We start from the raw sequence: 24,674 nt of genomic DNA on the forward strand, positions 1-24,674 counted from the left end.
CACAACAATTCAATTGTTAAAAAGTAAAATATAACGTATACAAGAAAATGTTGTATCCGCTAAATATGGGATAATACACCCGAATATTTTAACTAACAAAGAAATTGTAAAATATAATATCGGTTATAATAAGCTAAAATATTTACAACTAGGAACAGTAATTGTAAATAATATATTTCTGGTATTTGGAATAAAAATACCAAAAAAAAAACAAATAAAAATACAAAAATAAAACATTGATATTTGAAGATAATAAATCATTAGAACAAATGAAAATACGCAAACATTGTATTTTCAAAAATAATTGTAATCTTGTAAAATGTAAAGAACTCGAAATAATTAAGCATAATTATAATTTTGTTAGTACCTACTGTCCTTATCAAAAACACAAATATATAAAAATAACATTAAATAAGAGAATTCAGGAGAATTCTAATCTAAAAGGGGGAGTAGTTACATACATACATATATAAATAAGCCAGCAACAAACAGTAAAACTGATAAATTTGCTGAATTTGTTAATGAAATAAATAGCACAACCGGAAATCAGTAAAATTGTAATATGATACCATTTCCATTGCTATTGCAAAAATCAACTTAAATGATACAAAACAAAATCTCTTTGTTAACAATATTTCCGAGAATCTGTATAAACTATTAAGTTATGAGGTTATTACCTTAGTCAGCATTTAAGTAAATATGATGTATAAGCTTTAATACTTATTTTCTTGCAAAACATTTGTAATAAGTATAATAAGTATTTATGGCTTGTCAGCAATAATTCATTGCAATAGTAACTTCAATGATTATATTTAATAAAGTGAAAATTTAGTCCGATTCCAATATCCAAACCACCTGGTTTAATTCTTCAGAGTTAATTCGGTACTAAGTTTTTAAAAACGTTCGAACGCGACCGCGATATAAAATTCGCGCTCTCAAAATGCCATTGAGGGCTAATATGCCCACCCCTGTGCTAATGTATATGAGCAAACAATATGCTGTAATGTTTTGTGTAATTTTGCTTTTTTGTTTGGCAATATATGTATTTGCACGACGAAAAGCCATTCCATTCCATCAATTGGCGACATGGTTTTGTACCCGTGATTCTCCGATTTTGACTAAACTTTAGAATATCATAATATAGACCAAAATAAGAATATCTGTTAACTTTTTAGTGGTTAAAGTTGCTCCATTGTTTTTTTGGCGCTCAATTCAAATTGAGATCAAACAAAAAAATTACTATTTCTTTTATTTTTTAACGACCTCAAAATTGAATGAAAAAAATGTTTAAGTTACCCAATTTTATGTAAAAAAATCTCAGCTTTCTGGTAATAATATTTTCAAAATCAAAAAAAAAAAAACATTTTTTTTTTCCAAAAATACCGTTTTTTGTGCTATATTATATATATATGTACATATGTACGTACTAATGTAGAAAATCATATGTTCTAATATTTCTGATGTTATAAGTAAGTAACTTGTATGTTAAGGTTTCTGTTAATATGTTTTTGGAGTATGTTCATATATAAAGAATATATGAGGATAAATATATTTCCACTAGGTATATATGCGAATATGTATGTATTTCTTTTTTGCAACTCTTGCTTTGTTTTTGATGTGAAACATCTATAGGCGCGGGTAAACATAATTGTCGCCGTAGCGATACAGGCTGATCGCCACGCGTCTATATGTAGCATATAGATGTATATATACATATTTGTATATTTTTACGCGGCTTGCACAATTTGTGTCGATATGTATGGAAGGTAGCTCATACAAAAACATACATGTTTACCCTGGTCTGTTGGAGAAGCTGTTACAGCAGTGGCAATTGGCGATCGTTCGTTTGTGTTTTCGGCACAGTTCGGATTTTCTACCTATAACACAATGCTGTGACGTTTTGTCGTCGCGTCACTTCTTCGACACATTGACTCTTCGACAAAACGTGAGCTTAAGCCATTGGTTTCCCGTGACATCGCATAAAGCAATAAGTGTACACATTTACATACAAAGTTGTGTGTAGACAAATTTATAAATATTATACGTATGGTCTGTCATATTTGCTTACATGCACACATAATTACATACATATGTACGGGAACAAGCGCGACCGCTTGGTCTTTTAATATGTCATCAAATAAATATGTAAATATATAACTTATTAAACCAACATTAATTAAATATTTAGGTAATAGTGCATGTATGACTTTATTACATATTTCCAAAGATTGAAGAAATTCATCAGGAAATAAAGGGTGATTTTTTAAGATACTTCAATTTGTACATGCTTGTGTGCTTTGATATAAAATATGTATATGGAGCATATATATATATATACATATGTATGTATATAAATTATATGCAGAGTCGTTTGTGCATTGTGTTATGTATTGTGAACCTTCTCCAGAGAACACTTATCATAGAGAAGGTTCACGTTTTAGATATCGTAACTTTTTGCAAGGGTACTCGGCAGAGATGAGGGAGTTTCACCGCGGACAAATTTTAAGCGTGTTTCACCAGAGTTTTGCAGCAGGGACTCGAAAATAGCAGAATATTCGAACATACTTGGCACATAATTTATATATGATCGGTATATATTTGGTATCAAAGCATATATGTACTGAGTATATAAGTATGTAGTATATACATATGTATGTATTAGGGTGTGCCATTTTGAGGCAACCTTTTTTTTCAACTGAAAAACAGGCTCAAAACTTTCGAAATGTGTAAAAAAAAGTCACTCAAAAGATGAGCTTTTAATATTAATATTAAGAGGTGCCTCTTTCAAATTTTCTGTTTTCCATATAAATAACATGGAAAAAAAATCCTTTTTTTCTTAATTTTATAGTTTTACAATGAAGCACTGTAAAAATGAACTGAAACATGATTCTTACAGGAAATTGAACGCTCTACAAAAAGTCTCTGATATGTTTTTCATAAAAGTGAACTCAACTGAAGATATTCAAACTTAAAAATCGAAATATGTGAAATTTTGACTTTTATTCTATTAGACTAATACTGATGACTTTTTTTATGACTTAAAAATTATTTCCATTCAGAAAATGAAAAAAATTTTCAATCAGGAAATAAAAAAAAAATAATTTATGTCTTAGATAATATTTTATTACTCAATTAACGGTTAAACAAAAGTTATTTATGAATCGGGTTTAGGAAAAAAACCGATCTGGAGTGAATTTTATCTTTGAAAATCGAAACAGTACGTGAAGGTAAATTAGAAATAAATGATGAAAAAACTGTAGATGAGAGAGTGGAAGGTCGTTAGCATTAGCGTTGGGCAGAAGATTTGTGTTTAAAACGGAATAGAATAAAGTTAATCATTGAGTTTCCCTTAGAATTAATTGTATGTAAAAAATCGATTATTATTAAAATAATCATTAAAAAAGAGATAAATTAATAATTACCACAGTGATCCACTTCCATCATGTCATCATGGGTAGCTGACGATGTTTCTAAAATATTATTGTCAACAAATCCGTACCGAGAAGTAGATTTTTGTGACAAAAAAAATAATTTCTTATCAATTTTTCTACATTCTTTTTCGATATATCAAACAGTTTCTCCAGATTTTCTGAGAAATGTTTCCTCTTTTATGTTTTGTGTAACTGATTTCTTTCGTTTACAATTTTTTTGTATTAATGTCCAACTATTGAAGATTTTTGTCAGTTTTAACGTCGCGTATTTAAATCCACAAGTTGGTATTTCAGCAGCACACCATATTTTATTCAATTTAATAATTGTACTTTTAGAACTTTCATTAATTGTTTTTTTTTTAGAAAATTGTGTTCATAAAAAAACAGACATAACCTCTTTAACTGCCGAAAAAGTTTTCATTGGTGTCACCAATTAAATAAATTGAGTTATTCATTATTGGTCGGGTAATTATTCTAATTACATTTAATAATTACAAAATTATAAATTATAAATCAACACTATTAACAAAAAATTCAATAAATTGACTAAAAACTTATGGAAAATAGTGATTCTCTGAATTATGACAACGAGTAATGAATAAAAAAATACATATAACGGTAAATCTGCAGGTCAATTGCTGCTAAGAAAGTAAGAACAGCAAAAATATGTGTGAATAACGGATGGTGCAGAACTGAGTACAATGCCATTTTTTTGTTCTTGAATCCTTTGTTTTTTATGCACACTCAAACATGAAAATGTTGATCGTGGAATCACTTTTGCTCCCAACTGTATAAGTTTAATTTTTAGTTTGAGCAAAAATAATTTTTTTTCTTAAAATAAATGTTCAAGTCATAAAAAAAGTTATCAGTATTAGACTAATAGAATAAAAGTCAAAATTTCATATATTTCGATTTTTAAGTTTGAATACCTTCAGTTGAGTTCACTTTTGTGAAAAACATATCAGAGACTTCTTGTAGAGCGTTCAATTTCCCGGATGGAAAACAGAAAATTTGAAAGAGGCACCTCTTAATATTAATATTAAGAGCTCATCTTTTGAGTGACTTTGTTTTTACACATTTCGAAAGTTTTGAGCCTGTTTTTCAGTTGAAAAAAAAGGTTGCCTCAAAGAGGCACACCCTAGTATGTATGTATGTATATTAAAATTTACCTACATACATATGTATTTCATGATGATTTCATAAAATCATTTAAAATTTATAATAGAGCATATTTTGTATTATTCTTCTTCTTAATTGGCGTAGACACCGCTTACGCGATTTTAGCCGAGTTAACAACCGCGCGCCAGTCGTTTCTTCTTTTCGCTACGTGGCGCCAATTGGGTATTCCAAGCGAAGACAGGTCCTTCTCCACTTGGTCCTTCCAACGGAGTGGAGGTCTTCCTCTTCCTCTGCTTCCCCCGGCGGATACTGCGTCGAATACTTTCAGAGCTGGAGTGTTTTCGTCCATCCGGACAACATGACCTAGCCGGCGTAGCCGCTCTCTTTAAATTCGCTGAACTATGTCAATGTCGTCGTATATCTCGTACATCTCATCGTTCCATCGAATGCGATATTCGCCGTGGGCAACGCGAACCATAAATCTTTCGCAGAACTTTTCTATCAAAAACTCGCAACGTCGACTCACCCGTTGTTGACATCGTCAAGGCCTCTGCACCATATAGCAGGACGGGAATTATGAGCGACTTATAGAATTGGTTTTTGTTCGTCGAGTGAGGACTTTACTTCTCAAATGCCTACTCAGTCTGAAATAGCACCTGTTGGCAAGAGTACTCCTGCATTGGATTTCCAGGCTGACATTGTTGGTGGTATTAATACTGGTTCCTAAATAGACGAAATTATCTACAACTTCAAAGTTATGACTGTCAACAGTGACGTGAGTGCCAAGTCGCGAGTGCGACGACTGTTTGTTTGATGACAGGAGATATTTCGTCTGGCCCTCGTTCACTGCCAGACCCATTTCTTTTGCTTCCTTGTCCAGTCTGGAGAAAGCAGAACTAACGGCGCGGGTGTTGAGACCGATAATATCAATATCATCGGCATACGCCAGCAGTTGTACACTCTTATAGGAGATGGTGGTTTCTCTATTTAGTTCTGTAGCTCTAACTATTTTCTCTAGAAACAGGTTGAAAAAGTCGCACGATAGGGAATCGCCTTGTGTGAAACCTCGTTTTGTATCGAACGGCTCGGAGAGGTCCTTCCCGATTCTGACGGAGCTTTTGGTATTGCTCAACGTCAGCTTACACAGCCGTATTAGTTCTGAGGGGATACCAAATTCAGACATCGCGGCATAAAGGGGCTCCTTTTCGTGCTGTCGAAAGCAGCTTTGAAATCGACGAAGAGGAGGTGTGTGTCGATTCTCCTTTCACGGGTCTTTTTCAAGATTTGGCGCATGGTGAATATCTGGTCGGTTGTTGATTTGCCAGGTCTAATCCTACGGTAGTTGGCGCAGATTGTGGGGTCTCCTTTTTTATGGATTGGGCATAGCACACTTAAATTCCAATCGTTGGGCATGCTTTCGTCCGACCATATTTTACAAAGAAGCTGATGCATGCTCCTTATCAGCTCTTCGCCGCCGTTTTTGAATAGCTTGGCCGGCAATCCGTCAGACCCTGCCGCTTTGTTGTTCTTCAGGCGGGCAATTGCTATTCGAACTTCTTCATGGTTGGGTAATGCAACGTCTGCTCCATCGTCATCAATTGGGGAATCGGGTTTGCCTTCTCCTGACGTTGTGCATTCACTGCAATTCAGCAGGCTGGGCATCGCTGGCTAGATCACCTTGGGGGGTTCTACAAGAGTATGCTCCGGTCTTGAAACCTTCTGTAAGCCGCCGCATCTTTTCGTAGAATTTTCGAGCATTACCCCTGTCGGCCAGCTTATCAAGCTCTTCGTACTCACGCGTTTCGGCCTCTTTCTTTTTCTGTCTACAAATGCGTCTCGCTTCCCTCTTCAACTCAAGGTATCTATCCCATCCGCACGTGTTGCGGTCGTTCGTAGCGTTCCGAGGTAGGCAGCCTGTTTCCTCTCCGCTGCAACACGGCACTCCTCGTCGTACCAGCTGTTTGTTTGCACTTTCCGAAAACCAATGGTTTCGGGTGCAGCTGTACGTAAGGAGTTTGAAATGCCGTCCCACAGTTCCCTTATACCGAGTTGTTGACGAGTGCTCTTAGAGAGCAGGAGTGCAAGCCGGGTAGGAAAATCGTTCGATGTTGTGATTGCAGCTTCTCGACGTCGAACCTTCCTTGTGTTTGTTGGCGTGCGTTTTTTGCTGCACAGAGGCGGGTGCGAATCTAGGCTGCAACAAGATTGTGGTCAGAGTCGATGTTAGGACCTCTGAGCGCACGCACATTTAAAACACTGGAGACGACATGATCGATCGGGTTGGTGGTTTTTCGATCCGGAGACAGCCAGGTAGCTTGATGAATCTTCTTATGCTAGAATTTAGTACTACAGATAACCATATTTCCGGCCCCGGCGAAGTCGATCAGCCTCAACCCATTAGGGGATGTTTCTTCGTGGAGGCTGAATTTACCGACTGGCACTACGGTACCTTGTTTGCCCACCCTGGCGTTAAAGTCTCCGAGCACGATTTCGACATCGTGGCGGGGGCATCTCTCATAAGTGTTCTCCAAGCACTCATAAAAGGCATCTTTGGTCATATCGTCCTTCTCTTCCATCGGGGCGTGGGCGCAAATCAGCGATATGTGGAAGAACCTCGCTTTGATGCGGATTGTGGCTAGACGTTCATTCACCGGAGTTGTTTGAAATTATGTATCAAACTGTTTGATTTGTAAGATCAAACTTTTTAAACTCAACAAAGAATCTTTAAATTCTTACCGCTGGTGGGGGAAAAATAAAGACCTTAGTCGAGCTGAGAAAATTTAATTCTAGTTTTATTTATAAATTTGGAAACCTTATATACTATTTTAAAATTCTAACTTATCTAATTAAATATATATATATTTACAGCACACCACTTGGGGTTGTTTTTAACTATACAATACAATACATGTGTGTGTGTGTGTGCTGTCATAGAAGTATAATTTATATTGCTTGGTTTGGGTTGTTTTCAAGTGCACATGTGCATTTCTAATCAATTGCCCAAACCTAAGTAAATATGTATGTTTATTAGATATTTCTTGAGTGCATGCGTGTCACATATTAATGCATGCGTGCCTCATATATGTTTGTATGCTGCATATCAATGCATACATTTTTATGTGTTTATTTTATGTATATGTGTATGTATGTTCAATATATTTGAACATAGATATCTATTACTAGTGGACTGTATGATTATAATAGCTTATCTTATTTAACATTGAAATATATATAAAAGACTTAAATGTAATATTGTTGTCCGTGCTTTGGCAGCAACGAACATGTTCAATTTTGAACATTCTCCCGGGCGGCAAAAGTGACTGCTGGGAAAATGATTGCAGTTTGTAGTCGTCGTTTGGTTTTTAGCTTGTCCGTTTGTTTTAACGCAAGCTGCCATGGTATTAGTAACTCCCAAATGGTTGTTACTACATCCGCTTTTCCAACTGGATCTATTTCGGCTATTTCAATAGTTTCATTTACTTTTATGTCTCTTTTATTATAGTCCTTCTCCTTTTCTTTATCGCGTTGCTTATCCTTCTCCACTTCAGGTTTCTTTGATGCATCGTTCCTTGTATCAATAGTTTTACGTTTGTCGTCTCTCGTCTTAGAAGTTGTGTCTCGTATCTTCTTGTCTTCATCTTTTTTTGTTTTATCGTCATCAAACTTGCTGCATTTACTGCTTCTGGATGTTCCTGTGTCATCCAAAGCTGCAACCGTTTTTGTACTCTTTTGCGCTGAATTCTTGCCGGTAGTATCACCTCCTACATCGGTGCATTTTTCTTTTTCATCAGGTGCCTTATCATGCAAAAGTTTTTGTTCGTCTTCACCAATAGTTATATTTACCGATTCCTCATTCGATTCGCCTGCATTATCCTCTTCCCCTCTGGACCATCTTCAACGACTTTAATTGTGTTGTCTTCATTGGCTCTTCATCAGGCGGTTCCAGATCCATTCTTTCATCTGTAAAAAGATAACCAGCCTCTCTACTTCCTCCGAAGAGAGGACTCTCTCGGGGAATAAAATACCTGTTAACGTCCTCTCTTCTCGTGGTAGCTCTCCAAGATTCCTTTTGCTCTTTTGTTTTGTCATTGATTTTACTTTCGTTAATTGAGGAGGTGCTTGCTTTAACCCCCTCTTTAGTTTTCTTCGTTTCTGCCAGGATCCATGGTTTTTGATTAGTTGTCGACTTCTTGTTAGCTACCATTAAGTCGTGCTCTTCATCTACGCGCAGCTTGTCTTCTTTAGATATATTATCTACGCGAAGTTTCTAATATTCTAGGTAATGTCTTCTACGCGCGGCTTGCGAATATCATCAACGCATTGCTTTTCGATATTGTCATTAAATTGTTTGCGTACGTTATCATATCTGCGTGCCAGTAATTCCCAAGCAGTGTTGTAATTTGCACCTGATCCCGTTATCAGGTGACTAACCATTAGTCTAGCATCTCCTTGAAGACAAGATTTTAAATAGCTCATCTTTTTGGAGTTACTAATGTCCTTATTATTATGGACATACTCCTCGAAGAGCTCTTTGAATGATTGCCATTCTCGGAATTCCCCTGAGAATTTTTGCGATCCTATATTTGGTAATTCCAATTTTTTCGTTTTTATTAAGTTGATTCCCTTTTGCTCCTCCAATACACGCAAATTATTGGTGACTTCAAAAAAAAGTTCTTCTAATCCTAAAACATTACGTGGCTTGTTGTACTTCATCGCCAATTTGGCGATATCCCCCTCCATGCAGCTCCAATAGTGCTTGAGACGGTGTTCGTAATATTCGAAGTCAATTCCGTCTCTTATTTTTAGCTTTGCCTCTGCAATTGTAGATCGAATTTTTTCCGATCTTCTTTCAATTGCCTGCTCTATAACGCCTATCATTGTATCTGCGTCTTCTACGCGTAGATCGCCTTTCCTTTTTATCATGTCCGCAGTGTTCGACATTTTTAATTAATATTTTTTACTAAACTGTTCTTATTCTTTAAAAAAATCGTTGGAGGAATTTGTTTTGGTCGCCTGGTTGACCTTGCTGTGCCTCGATTCACAGCCGCTGAATATATAATTTTTTTTTTTAAATAAACAGTTTTACACAGCGTTTAGTTTCGTACTAAACGGCTTATGTGATCATATAAATATGCGGGAACATGAACCCGTCTTACAATTTCTGCATTAATTTGCCTGTGTAAATAACAGGGCTTTTATATTGCCTATATATACGTATATAATAGGACTTTTACACATGTTGCCTGTATTTTATCCATACAGGTCTTACAATTTTGGCTCGAGCTACTTATCCGGCTCGAAGGACCAAATGTTTGAAATTATGTATCAAACTGTTTGATTTGTAAGATCAAACTTTTTAAACTCAACAAAGAATCTTTAAATTCTTACCGCTGGTGGGGGAAAAATAAAGACCTTAGTCGAGCTGAGAATATTTCATTCTAATTTTATTTAGTAATTTGGAAACCTTATATACTATTTTTCAAAATATCCTAAATAACTAAATAAAGGGTGATTTTTTAAGAACTTGATAACTTTTTTTAAAAAAAAAAACGCATAAAATTTGCAAAATCTCATCGGTTCTTTATTTGAAACGTTAGATTGGTTCATGACATTTACTTTTTGAAGATAATTTCATTTAAATGTTGACCGCGGCTGCGTCTTAGGTGGTCCATTCGGAAAGTCCAATTTTGGGCAACTTTGTCGAGCATTTCGGCCGGAATAGCCCGAATTTCTTCGGAAATGTTGTCTTCCAAAGCTGGAATAGTTGCTGGCTTATTTCTGTAGACTTTAGACTTGACGTAGCCCCACAAAAAATAGTCTAAAGGCGTTAAATCGCATGATCTTGGTGGCCAACTTACGGGTCCATTTCTTGAGATGAATTGTTGTCCGAAGTTTTCCCTCAAAATGGCCATAGAATCGCGAGCTGTGTGGCATGTAGCGCCATCTTGTTGAAACCACATGTCATCCAAGTTCAGTTCTTCCATTTTTGGCAACAAAAAGTTTGTTAGCATCGAACGATAGCGATCGCCATTCACCGTAACGTTGCGTCCAACAGCATCTTTGAAAAAATACGGTCCAATGATTCCACCAGCGTACAAACCACACCAAACAGTGCATTTTTCGGGATGCATGCGCAGTTCTTGAACGGCTTCTGGTTGCTCTTCACCCCAAATGCGGCAATTTTGCTTATTTACGTAGCCATTCAACCAGAAATGAGCCTCATCGCTGAACAAAACACGCGCGCGAAACACATTTCGAACCGAACACTGATTTTGGTAATAAAATTCAATGATTTGCAAGCGTTGCTCGTTAGTAAGTCTATTCATGATGAAAGCATACTGAGCATCTTTCTCTTTGACACCATGTCTGAAATCCCACGTGATCTGTCAAATACTAATGCATGAAAATCCTAACCTCAAAAAAATCACCCGTTATATATGTATGTGTGTATGTTCATATGTATGTAGCATATTGTTTATGCTACATGATATGGTATTGCTTTCAAGTGTACATGTTGTGTGACCTTGGGTTTGTTTTAATGTGAGTACATTTACAAGCAGTTGCTAAAATGTATTCTAAGAACCCATGGGTTATCATATGTAAACATCTTATCCTTAGTAATACATATTTGTGTTATTGTTTGTTGAATGCTATTGTTTTGCATGACAATGCATTTTAAGTATTTTATGTATATGTGTATGTATGTATGTTCAATATATTTGAACATAGATATCTAATATTAGTGGACTGTATCAATAGTAAGATTTAATAATTGTGAAATATATAAAAGTTTGTAAATATAATGTTGTTGTCCGTCCTTTGGCAGCAACGAACATGTTCAATTTTGAACAGGAGTGAATGATAGTACTCGTCGACGGAGTCTCTCTCCCACAACGAATCCCACACCAAACTTGCGCTCCTTTATATTATTATACTCGTATCTGTCCTTGTCCCGTCCATCGCATATTTTTTACGGCGGTGATGTCAGCCTTTATATTTACGAGGACATCTACCAGCTGGGCAGCGGCACCTTCCCAATTAAGGGACCGGACATAGTCCTTATTTTGTTTGCCATGGTCGTCGTCAAAAGGGGGGTCTCTCATCCTAGGCTGATTGCTGCTTTTCATTGGGGGTGTTTTTTTCTTGGCGGGTCCCAAACCCAGCGCACAACCCTATGCAGGCGATGTTTCGCCTTCCCAATTTAGCTCGCCCTCAAACGGATGTTCTAAGGCTACCCAGAGGATACTTGGTCAAAGACAGGAGATCGTCGCTTGAGTCATATGTAAAAGAATCGCTTCTGGCCACTCCCAAGTGAATGGCGATCAGAGAACTTTCCTCACTTGCGTGAACTTCTACACACGGCTGCATCCTCCAATATAAGTTTAAGGTAATTAGTTTTAAATTTATACATTTACATTAAAAGATTTGATATCACTTTAAAAGATCTAGCGGTCGCACATGTGTTCTTATATAATTATGTGTGCATATTAGGGTGGTTTTAGTGAATAGAAGTGAATTTTTTTTTCTGAAATTTGTGTGTGCTCACTTCTAGGAATGTGCCATTTAGTGTAAAAATACAATTGTAAAAGTTTCAGCTTAATCGAACTTTGCCTTCCCGTGCCGAAAGAGCCTTGAAGTTTGATAAAATGGCCGTTTTTCGCGGAAAAGCGTTATGTTTCGAGTTTAACTTATGACTGATTCCACCTATTACAATAAATTTATTATCAAATGAAAGGTAATTTTGTTGAAATTAAAGTCTATTATAAAACATTTTCTTTAGAAATGTATGGTTTGGAAGATATTTAACATTTAATGGACCAAGTTCGTGTTATGTGCCTTTTTGGTGACACTCATACATGTATTTTAAATTAGAATTTTATATATTCATGAAAGGTATGAAGGCCGAAGACAGCCCTTCCTTACTTGTTTTTAAGTATTTTTTGACATTTTGGTGAGTTTGGCCTTGGCCTAAGATAGTGACATAATTGGGCCGTCAAATTTCTTAACTTTTCATTCTATGCAACTTTACTTTAGTATATCCTATACTTTTACTAAAATAAAGCGACAACAACAAAATATCGCATAACTTTTATTAACCGTTACTTACTACTTTTTCACATTTCAACCTCACTAAACATATTTTTTCTCCAATAAGCTGGCATCTCTAGTATTATTTGGTATTGTATATTTCTGGCATCTCGTGGCTGACTTGTTGCTCATATTTACCGCTATGTATTCTGGTAGTAAGTAAAAAGTAGGGAATCCCCTATTTGATTTTGACGCTTTAAGAGAAATGTTATTTTAAAGTTTGTTCGATATTAGAAAGTGCAAAATATTACATACATAGTTATATATGTAATTAAATTCAAATGGCTACTACCTCATCTAATGTTCGTGTTCGATCTAAAACCCTAATTTATTTAATTGGGTATTCATCTCATCAAATAATCGGGAGTAAACTGCCATCTAATCATCAAATGTTAAAGTCATTGTTTTACAACATTCTTGAAGTTGGATTACCTTTTAGTGATACTGCAAAACTCACTCTGACGGAAGTTCTTGTGTTCTGGGAGAAAGCTAGAATACCTTATCAATTACATAAAAATGCTGTTCGCAAAGTCGAAAAATTATATAACGAATGGAGGGCACTTCAGAAGTGTTCAAGATTGAAGACAAAACGTCAAGAGGAAAAAAATCTTGCATTCACATCCAAACTGTCCGATCTTTTTGATGTAGCAGTGGAAGATTCCATTTCAAAAATGTCTAATCAGGAAGATATTAAATTTTTGACATATCAGAGAATGAAAGGACGTCCAGGCCATATGGAAGGTATCGATGTGAATACAACTCTATCTGAACAAAGAAAAGAAGCAAGAAAAGCAAAAGCAGAAGAGTGGCGACGGCGACAGATTTCACCAGTAAGCGCTGGTAAGTTTATAGTATAGTTGCCCAATTTTACTTAAAAATTAGATACTGAAACCCATACTTAAATAGGTAATAAAATGCTGGCTCTTAGAAGCTATAGCGTTTATTCGTTCCTATTTGTTACCAACATCAACAGTATTTTTCTCCCAAAATCCATACAATTTCTTTCCTTTTTTCATTGCAACAGAAAATGTATGAGACATCTCATTGTCTTCTGAATCAGAAGTGGAAGAAATCACCTCGGACAACCTGTGCTGAACGGTTGGCAATCTTGATAAGCAAAGGAGGCTATGTACAACTACTGGGGGTCCCGGAATTAGAAAATTTCGCAGGCGCCACTCAGGCAGAAGCTGTTAGCGGTAGTCTAGAAGAATGGGATATTGGCGATAAAATTGTTGGTATGTGTATTGATACGACGGCTTCTAACACAGGACGAATGAAAGGCGCATGCACCTTGTTAGAAAAACAGCTAGGTAAAAGTTTGTTGTACTTAGCCTGCCGCCATCACATTTTAGAAGTCGTTTTACGGTCAGTATTTGAGTACAAAATGGGATCAACGACTGCTCCCCAACCTGACATTTTTAGAAGATTTCAAATACATTGGCCTAACATAGATCAGTCTAAATACATTGAAGGGGTATAGGATGATTCGGTAAAGAAGTCAGTGAAAGAGTTCGAAAAAGAGGTTTCGAAATTTCTTCTCTTTCAGTTAACTGAAAAACAGCCGAGGGATGATTACTTAGAACTTATTAAGTTATGTTTAATATTTTTAGGAAAAGTCCCTTCTCACGATGTTTCGTTTAACACTCCTGGTGCTTATCATCACGCCCGTTGGATGGCAAAAGCCATTTACTCTCTGAAAATGTTCATTTTTAGAGAACAGTTTTCTATGTCTGAAGAGGAGTTCAGTTCACTAAAAGCTATTTGTTTATTTATTGTTAATTTGTATGTGAAGTTGTGGTGTCAAGCTTCAAACGCAATAAGTGCACCTGGTAATGATTTACAATTTGTTCAGAATGTAATTAAGTGCAGACGTATTGATCAAGGTGTATCAGAAAAGGTATTGGGAAGATATATTCTTCACCTGTGGTATCTGAACCCGGAACTGATTTGCCTTAGCTTATTTGACAAAAATGTTTCAAATGAAATAAAAAGAAAAATGGCAAAAAAGATTTTATCGTACAGAAATTTAACAGAAGAAGAACGGTCTTCAAGGATAATGAGGGTGCAAGTTTCTGAAAATGAAGCTGTAACCTATTTAAAAATATTTCGCTTTAGAACTTTGTTTCGGATCAAAGCCTGGCCTTTTTCGAATATTTCAAAGTCAAAACTGATTTTTTGACAGAGGACCCCAAGAAATGGTCCGAAAATAAAGACTTTTTGAAACTTCAAAGTTTTGTTTACCCTTATCTGATGAATGATATTGGAAATAATAATATATAAATAAATTGATAAATTTTTTATAATTTTTGTTTTTAGTATGAATTTTCTTTTCCATATGTTTATTTTTTAATTAGATTTGTTCCCATCGTCTTATCTTTTTGTTAAATATTGTACCAATTAATGTACGAAAACTGAAAATACAATATACAACTAAAAGATTTTACTAATTTCTAGCTTTTTCTATTATAATAAAATAAAGGACTTCAGTGTCTGCATTGTTTATGGTTAAGGTAAGGATAGTTTCAAAAATCGTGGAGAACCTCGAGTGTTACTGCGAAGAACTATACTAAGGCATCTGACACGAACTTGGTCCATTAAATGTTAAATATCTTCCAAACCATGCATTTCTAAAGAAAATGTATTCCAATGGACTTTAATTTCAACAAAATTACCTTTCATTTGATAATAAATTTATTGTAATAGGTGGAATCAGTCATAAGTTAAAGTCGAAAAATAACGCTTTTTCGCGAAAAATGTCAATTTTGTCAAACTTCAATGCCTTTTCGGCACGGGAAGGCAAAATCCGATTGAGTTGAAACTGTCATAATTGTATTTTTACACTAAATGGCACATTTCTAGAAGTGAGCACTTCCAAAAATTTAAAATTTATTTTGAAAAACCACCCTAGTGCATATAAGCAAATATGACAGACCATACGCATAATGTTTGTAAATTTGTCTAGAAATTTCCGTTGACACAGACATTCAATGGCGAAGCTTACGTTTTGTCAAAGAGTCAATGTGTCGACGGACCGATGGACCGACGCAGTGACAAAGGATCACAACATTGTGTTGTTGGTATCAAATCCGAGCTGTGCCGAAAAAATAAGCGAACGAACGCCGATTGTCACCGCTTCCCTTGCCGCTCTAACAGCTTTACAAACAAACTTTTGTAAATATGTATGTACATATATGTATGAGCGTGCATACATATCGACCCAGCCACGGAAAAATATTTTAGAATGACAAATATTATAAATCGACAACAGCTATGTTGCCACTTGTTCACTTCTTTTTGTGAAGTGATTGTGTAATGGTGTTTGCTTTTATGAAAGAAGCGAGTTTGCCGTTGAAAGTGCACTTGCGTTCAGGAATAAATATGTTTTTGTTGTGTGTTTTTCTACAAATTTTGGCATCGACTATTTACCATCTAGACGAGAATGGAGAAGAGGTTCTATAGGGAGGAGGATACCATATCAGTCTATACCGACGTGTCCAAAATGGACTGCGGAGTAGGCACAGGGGTATTCTCCGCTGATCTAGGCATATCTCTCTCTATACGTCTACCGAACTCGGCTAGCATCTTCCCAGCAGAAGTACTAGGCATAGAAAAAGCTTGCGAAGCTCTACTAGAAAACCACGGGAATATAAATAAAGCAATTATATTTACGGATAGCCAGGCGGCGCTCTTGGCCTTGTCTTCACCCATGACAAATTCCAGCGCAGGTCACAACTGCAAAAGAGCACTAAGCTCAATAAAAGACAAGCTCCAACTAAACTTGATCTGGGTTCCCGGCCACAGGAACATTTTTGGTAACGAAAAGCAGACGAGCAGTCTTGTTGGCAAAGGCAGGAGCTTTCCTCAACGAATCCGAGGCGGAAGTAATACCAAGCCCGCTAGCATCGATCAAAAGAGAGACCAATAGGCAATTTCAACAAGTTGAAAATAACAAGTAACTTTACAAAATGCGGCATAACTAAACAATTATGGCCAACTTATGACAGGAAAAAAAACCAATGACTTATTAAATAGGTCAAGAAAAAGTATTTACAGAGTAACGGCTACCACAACAGGGCACTGGCCATTTGGGGAACACGCATCCAAAATGGGTTTGCCTTGTACCGACTGCCGTGGCTGCGGAGTAGCAAGGAACAAGGAAACAATCTTCCACTTTCTCTGCGAATGCCCAGCTCTAGCACATAGCCGACACAAAACACTTGGAATCCATCAAGCACCAAACCTTGAATGGATTTCCAATAAAAGCATATCGGACATAAGTAGTTTCATCGAAACCTCAAAATGGTTTGAGAGAGAAAGTGAAACGTAATAGCAGATACAGGAGGTTCTACGAACAGTGTATCAAAATGGCACATCAAGTGCTAATTGAGCCCGATAGGGCTGCACTCCTACCTACCTACCTACCCTATTTGGCTGCCATATTGACTTGTGACGCTGCTGATGCTATTTGAGACGGTTGTTGTTCTTGTAGGACAATATTTGTAGTTTATGCGGGCGACCTATTTACATGTGTAGACTTGTGTAAGCAGTATTTGAGTGAGTATGTCATAAGCACTTATGCATGTACAAGTTGAATAAGTCCTTTGGTGCCAGTTGCGTTTGTACTTGCTATTCGCTCGACTTGGTGAACAAGCTCAAACAGTTCCAAGTGGGTTGTTGTTGGTTGAAAACTTATTAAAGTATACTTTGAATAAAATCAAACTTGATTGCTTGGCTGCTAAAGACTTACTAGCTTTATTGAGAATATAATTTTGTGGCTTAACTTAAAATTGAACTAACAGCTACCTATGTGTTAGTTCACACACCTTATTCTATGTACTTAATTCTATGAATTACAAAACATGTAGGAAACTAGAACCGCAGCTGTTCATACGTTGTGGTTCCTTTTATTGCCGACTTTGTTTGTTTAGTCTATTGGCAGCTAGCATCTGATTGCGAACGCTGCGAACTAGCGTGGGAGCATAATGACTTCAAGGTTGATGAGAATCATCCAAAACTGCTGATGTCGCATGTCCCCTGCGAATGGATTTAGCGTAGTGATGTGATGTTTAGAGTGGAAGTCATGGCGTGGAAGTCATGTGTTAACTCCTCCCTCTCTTAAGTATAATCGTCCGCGATTATTTGCTGTTATTTGTATCACTTGCATTGACCTGCCTCAATATTTCTTCAATGAGTAGATCATTACTTTGTTGAGTTTGCCTCCTCATTATAAGTTTAATCGTTGTACGTTTACAAAATTTTGCAACAATTGTGATGAATAGAGTCATTGTGACAACGCATAAAACTATCTTCATGCTACTGTGGTTTGTTTCTATCTTTTGGTTTATATAAGTTATCGACTTGTATTGTACAAGTCTAAAAAAAAGATTTTTTTCGTTGGTCGCAAGGCCTTCGTTGGTCGCAAGACCTTTATTGAATCACCAAAACATTAATACTAATACTTAATTCTACTTATTCTCTCTTAAATATACCCTATTTCTACCTGTGTCAGCAATTGGTGTTGGTCGGCGCCTGCCGGATGTTATTGCAAGTGTTTTATTTTGCTATTGACAATTTTGCTGAGCGCGCGTCTGGGCTATTTCCCAGTTCTTTGTAATTGTTGACTTAGCGCTTAGTGTTGGTGTCAGCTTTGGTTTCAACTTAGCTGGTGCTAACTCTTCCGCCGCCAAAAACGAACGTCCTCGTTTGTTTGGATTAAAAAACTGGGCTTGTGGGTTCTGTTAAGTAAGGCATTTCGGGTGTTACAACTTTTTTAATATCGGCCTCATTGGCGTTCGGATTGTAGCCCGATAGCTCTGGTTCTGCCTTGAAATTTATTTTCATGATTAACTTGATAATCAAACTTGCTATGAAGATAATGCTAGTGATCGTTAGCGAAAAATTTGTTACTAGGGCTGCTGTGTGGGTTGTTTTCAATGCGTCCAACCGCTTGGTGTTATTAATGTGAAGTTCTTTCAACATTTCTAAGCTTAAAATTTCTTCTTCCTTGTTTGAGGGGATATTTGATTGCAGTATAGCAGGCGGGGGTTTGCTGGTTAGTATCTCGTTAAAAGAGTATTTCTGGTTGTCGATTATAACCGTGGAATTGTGGAATTGCACTGCATATGATCCTTCAAGGGTTATTTTTTGGTTGTCAATTTGAATTGCACCTTTGTACTGGTTTAGTAGAATTATTCCAGGTGAGATGTTTTCAACTGAAGGGATGTGCTGATTGTTGACTAATGTGCACTCTGCTGGTTTGCTCTTGAGTAGTTGTGGGACACAGGTAGTGTTACTAATGTCTATAATGTTCCTTACAAATTCTAATATTGTTGTTTTCTTTACATTTTAGTTTAATGGCAAATATTTTATTATCATTACAAGTTACAATGTCCTCGAAAGGGATTTTATTAATATATTTTTCCTTTTTTATTGGTTTAATTAGTTAGATTTGATTCACAAATTTCTTCATTTGTTAATGGTATGCTTACTATGTAAAATAACATTGTGTTATTTGAAGCTATTTTTACATTTGCTAGTTCTAATGACAATTTAGCCCAATGAATCGCATAATCTATATTGATAATTTCTTCCTTTATAACTCTAAGTTTGTATTTTAATTCTATAGCAACATTGTGCTGTATGTCTTCGCTAGATTGAACGGCTTTCAAAATTTTATTTGAAACGGCTGTTATCTTATTTATCCTATCAAAAACTATTTTATTTATTGTTATGTTATTTATTTGGCTCTCCAGTGTAACTAGGTCATCATGATCGGGATTTCCCGCGATCCATTTCCATACTTTTCCTATCGTGTCTATAGACTTCTTAAATCTTTTTGGTTTAAGTCTATTTAGATAAGTTTGTGCTAGATTTAATTCATTAATTAGGATGGGTAAAAGGGGGTTTTCATTAGTAATCTTTGATTTTACAGTGGTGCTTATTTCATTTAATGCATTTTGGCATGCATCTAGATCAACTTTGTGTATTATCCTATAGGTCCCAGTTTGAATTTTCGTCAGTCCTGTGTCAAATGTTGCTAGTTGTGAGTTCGTATAGTCTATAATTTTAAAGTCTGCGTACACTAAATGTACGAGAAGTCTGAAAAAAAAATTATACGTTTATAAGAAAATTTAAAGATTATTAGTGTTTCTAGGTCTTGATGTTACTTTTATGTACTGTCCGTCCTTTTTCAGTTATTACCACGCTAGATTTGTCTTCCTTTACTATTTCTTTCCTATATCTAGCGGTAAGTTTGGATCCTAATCGTTTATTTATCCTGACGTAAATTATGTCACCAGGGGAATATGTTTTTATGGGTTGTCTTGTTTTGTTATGAGTTTCTAAGTCCTTCGCTTGTCTTTTCCTAAGTATGTTTATGTTTTCTCTGCGTGAGTTTTCGTATTGTTCGGGGTCTATTGAAACTCGTCTGCCGAAAAATGTCTCTATCGGTCGTATGGAGTAGTTGTATTCATATGTGGTTCTTGGAACGAGCGATGAGTTTGTTCTGTTTTAAGGCAACGCATGATCTCGGATAGTGTGGAATGAAATCTTTCCACTTGACCGTTGACTCTACTTGTGTAGGGGGGTGTTTTAAATATTTCAACTCCAAGTTGATCTTCAACCATGAATTGAATGGAAGCTGAGTTTAGCGATTTCTCGTTGTCGATGACTATTGTTTTCGGTACTCCGAAAGAAAAGATTATTTCTCGTAGTAGTCCTCTAATGTCTTCTATTGCTTTTGATCTTATTAATTTAACTTGTGCGTATTTTGAAAATTTGTCTAATGCCGTTAAGACCAGGTGTTTTTCTGTAGTATAGATATCTATGTGAACTATTTCACCGGGATATTGGGGAATTGGGGTTTCGAGTAATTTCGGTTTGTTGGGATGACGATCATATTTATGTTCCTTACAAACTTTGCACTGCTTAATAATATTTTCTATTTTTGCTTTCATTTTGGGGAAGTAGACTTTTTGTATGAGTTGTTTCTTATTTTCATCTCTATTTCTGTGTGCTCGTTTGTGTTCTTTCAAAATTTCTTCGTTTTGGGCGTCTTCGTTTATTAAGTCTTCTACTTTTGTTTGGGTATAGCGGATTTTATAATTGGAAAAATGTAGGGGGTAGACCTCTTGGATTTTTCCCATTATTTCTTCGGAGGTAATTATGCCATTTATGACTGAAGGGTTTAGGTAACGTTTTAATAATGCCACTAGGTTGTCCACTGAAAAATTGGGTTTAGTAATTAGATGTTTATGGTAGGTCGGGAATGGTATTTTAAACTGATAGCTGTCTTCTTCTCCTAAAGAGATCCTAAGTTGATTTTTGAAGGCGTTTATGGGTCCTTCCACAGATTACTAGCTTTCATCGGAGTGGGTAGCAACTGATAATGAATTTAATTTAAATGGTCTAGATAAAGTGTCTGTAACTACATTCGATTTTCCGGGCTTGTATCTTAATTCATAGTTATACTCTTCTAGTATTGCTTTCCAACGTTTTAGCTTTGAATTGTTATTTTTATTACTTAGGGCATATGTAAGGGGCTGGTGATCAGTGTGTATTACCACTTTTGCTGTACCGTATAGGTAGTTCCTAAAGGAGTTGAGTGCCCAAATTATGGCAAGCATTTCTTTCTCATTTACCGCGTAATTTTCTTCTGCTTTGTTCAATGTTCTTGAAATGAAGGTAATTGGTTTGCCATTTTGCTCCAGGACCGCGCCTATGGCATATTTTGAGGCATCTGTAGTCAGGTTGAATTCTTTGCTGTAATCGGGATATTGCAGAATTACGTCTTTAGATGTCAACGTGTTCTTGATTTTATTGAATGCTGCCTTTGCTTCTTCATTTAATTGTATTTGGATTTTTTTTGAACTGCTCTTAGACATTCTTCCTTCTTCACCTCGAAGTAAGGATGTTAACGGCTTTGCTATCTTAGCATAATCTTTGATAAATCGTCTATAATAACCAGATAAGCCTGAATGATCTTAAGTCTTTGATCGTCTGAGGATAGGGCAAGTTGGCTATTGCTTGTACTTTGGATGGGTTTGTTGAAATTCCATCGGAGGATACTACAAATCCTAAGAACTTGACTTGTTTTTTAAAGAAGTCGCATTTGTCGACTTGTACTTTCATGTTTGATTTTGTAAATATAATAATGTCATCTATATATACATAGCATATCCGTCCTATATGTTCCCTAGTATGTCGTCCAATGTCCGTTGGAAAATAGACGGGGCATTCTTCAAACCAAATGGCAGTCTAGTGAACTCATATTTTCCATTGTTCACTGAAAAAGCTGTCTTTTCCACGTCAGATTCCTTAAGAGGAATTTGATGGAAACCGCTTTTTAAGTCAATTACAGAGAAAATTCGGTTTTCTCCTAGTTGAGAGAGAACCTCATTTATTTCTGGTATTGGGTACCTATCTGCAATTGTGACCGTATTCAGTTTTCTGTAATCGATAACCATTCGGAACTTTTTTTCGCCTGAAGCGTCGTTCTTTTTGGGTACGATCCAGACAGGTGAGTTGTAGGGTGACCTTGATTTTCGGATGATTCCATCTTCCAATAATTTGTTTACTTGGTCTTCCACCTCTTGTTTAAGGCTGGTAGGGTATGGGTAAGATTTTGAATATATGGGCGTGTCGGAAATTGTTCGTATCTCTGCTACTACTTTTGTTGTGTATGTCAGTTTTTCGTTTGGTTCTGAGAATAGGTTGCGGTGTTTTCGTATTAGCTGGCTTATTTCGTCTTTACCTATTGTTGTAGGATGTTCGTCTCGAATATGTATTGTATTAACATTCTGTATGCTAAATTGTCTTAGATAGATTCTTTTTGTGCTTGCTATGACCATGAAATTTCCTCTTGTGTGTATGACTGCTGAAAGTTCTTTTAGACTGTCGCTTCCTAATATAGCATGGAAAGTCTTAAGTGTGGGTAGTAGAAAGAATTTGAGTCTGCAGTTTTCCAAGTTGAAAAGATTTAAAAATGTGTGTTGTGTAATTTTTATTTTTCCTCCAACTGAGTTGCCGAAAAAGGGGTTATCGTTTTCTTTTGCGTTTTTACCTAGACCGGATTGGATATAGTTTTTGTTAGATCCTGTATCCACCAATATGTTAAGTATTTCGCCGCTCTTCGTTTTGCATAGAAAATAGGGCAACGAAGAGCAATTCAGTCTAAAAAATGTACGTCCGTTAGGTCATATGGTTCTTTGTCTACATTATTTTAAGCTGTTTCCTGACTGTAAGCTGTTTGTTGGGTGTTGTCGTATTGGTCATAATGTTGGTCTTCATGGTATGGATCGTAAGTTGTTTCGTCCGTGTCTATATGAAAGTTCCTTTGAGCTTTCGCTGGGGGGTGGTTGATCATGGATGCATTTAATGGTCGTTTGCCAGATTCTTGGGGCTTAGGGCGGTTCACATAATTTACCGCTCTTGTCCTGACCCTTTCATCCACGTCCATGGGTTGAGGAGGTTTAGGTGGCCTTGGGGGAGGATAGTTTGGTTGTTGGTTATATGGATATCTAGAGTGGTTATAGGAGTTTTGTTGTTGGTAGCTATTGTGTGGATTCGAATTTGAATTTTGATATTGCTGGGAGCTATGGGGACTCAAATTTGGTTGGCGATAAGTTTGCTGAGGGTGAGGTATATGGGCTGATTCGGGATAGAATCTTCGGGAAATCGTGAGTTTAATGGTTGTACCTGCCTTGCCATGGGGGGTTGTTGTCTAGGAATGAAAGAGTTGAAACTTTGATGTCTGGGGACTGATAGTGCATTTAACACTTGGTTGTTGGCATGGTGTGCTCTAAAGCTTTGATTTTCCAGCTTTAGACAAAGGTGTAGTGCCTCTGGTAAAGACTTGGGTTCTTTTATATCCAGAAGCCTCGGGAGGTCACCGGAAAGTCCTCTCACAAAGGTATCCAGGGCCTTGGCACGGTAGTTGTCCGTTAGTAGATGGACTGTCTCCTCGCCAATTTCCATGCATCCTATTTTGTTAAGTATTAGGGATAATTGACTATTAACCTTCTGATAAAATTCGTTTATAGAGCTCCTTCCCTGAATAAGGCAGGTCATTTGATATTCTAGAGTGCCTATGTCGCGTTTATCGGCATAGTGGGTGGTCAGACAACGGGAGATGGCTGTCCAATCCAAGGGGGTGTTATATGATTCTAATGCTATGTCCGCTTTTCCAACAATTTTGTTCCGGATTACATTTAGAATTCCGAAAAATTTTGGGGTGCCTTTTGAAGGTTCATATATCTTTATAATTCGCTCGACACTTTTTTTCCATGAGCTGAACTCAGAGGCGTTTCCTGAGAATTCTCTCAAGGTTCGTACGACATCTGGGACTTTATCCATTTCAGTCATATTATTCCTATATTGCTCTTCTATGGTCTGATCTTTTATAATAGGATTATTGTTATTGCCTAGGGTAGTCCTGACTAGCTCTGGTCCACTGGCTTCTATAGCCTGGGAAACCATAACTCGTATCATGTTTGCCAAGTCTGGGGAAATTTGTTGGGCAGGTGGGGGAGTTGTGTTATTCCCTAACACGGGTGGTCTGATCAAATTATTCGGATTTGCCATTTTCTTTTGTTGTTATTATCTGCTTTCATTTTTTATAATTAATTTATCCTTTTAGATTTTTATTTAGTTGATAAATCACTGGAGGGTCCCTTGGATGGTGAATCGCAGCCTCAGTAATATTTAATTTTATAGGCTGTACAAGCCAATTTGTTATTTCTAGATTTTAAAAATTTTTCAAAAACTTCCTTTATTGAAAAAATTGTTTGCTAATTATTTTTCTTTGTTTAAATTTTCCACTATTTTCTATTTTTTCACAAAAAGTTTTCTTTATTTAAATTTTTCACTTTTCTGACGTATATCTAAATTAGTACTTATAATCTATTTTCTTACATTAGTAGCAGCTGCATTGTTGATAGATATGCCGGTAAGTGTGCTGATATCCTTTTTTCTTTACGGTACTCGGGAACACTTACTTACTCCTTGCTGTTTTACTCCGGGTCGGCTGGTGTCGTGCTG

General features: G+C 36.4%; 2 protein-coding genes across 18 annotated transcripts in view; both read left to right on the forward strand.

The window, feature by feature from the left end:
- The window catches only part of LOC105224078 (voltage-dependent L-type calcium channel subunit beta-2), a 995,088-nt gene that overhangs the window by 147,961 nt on the left and 822,453 nt on the right, over positions 1-24,674 (forward strand). The window lies entirely within an intron of this gene.
- LOC125780351 (uncharacterized) overlaps positions 14,773-24,674 on the forward strand; it is a 296,278-nt gene continuing 286,376 nt past the window's right edge. Inside the window, exon 1 of the mRNA XM_049462596.1 lies at positions 14,773-14,873. The gene's annotated coding sequence lies outside the window, so the exon portion shown is untranslated. The remainder of the gene's footprint in view (positions 14,874-24,674) is intronic.

Source organism: Bactrocera dorsalis, chromosome 1, assembly GCF_023373825.1.
Source record: "Bactrocera dorsalis isolate Fly_Bdor chromosome 1, ASM2337382v1, whole genome shotgun sequence".
In the NCBI taxonomy this organism is placed as follows: domain Eukaryota; kingdom Metazoa; phylum Arthropoda; class Insecta; order Diptera; family Tephritidae; genus Bactrocera; species Bactrocera dorsalis.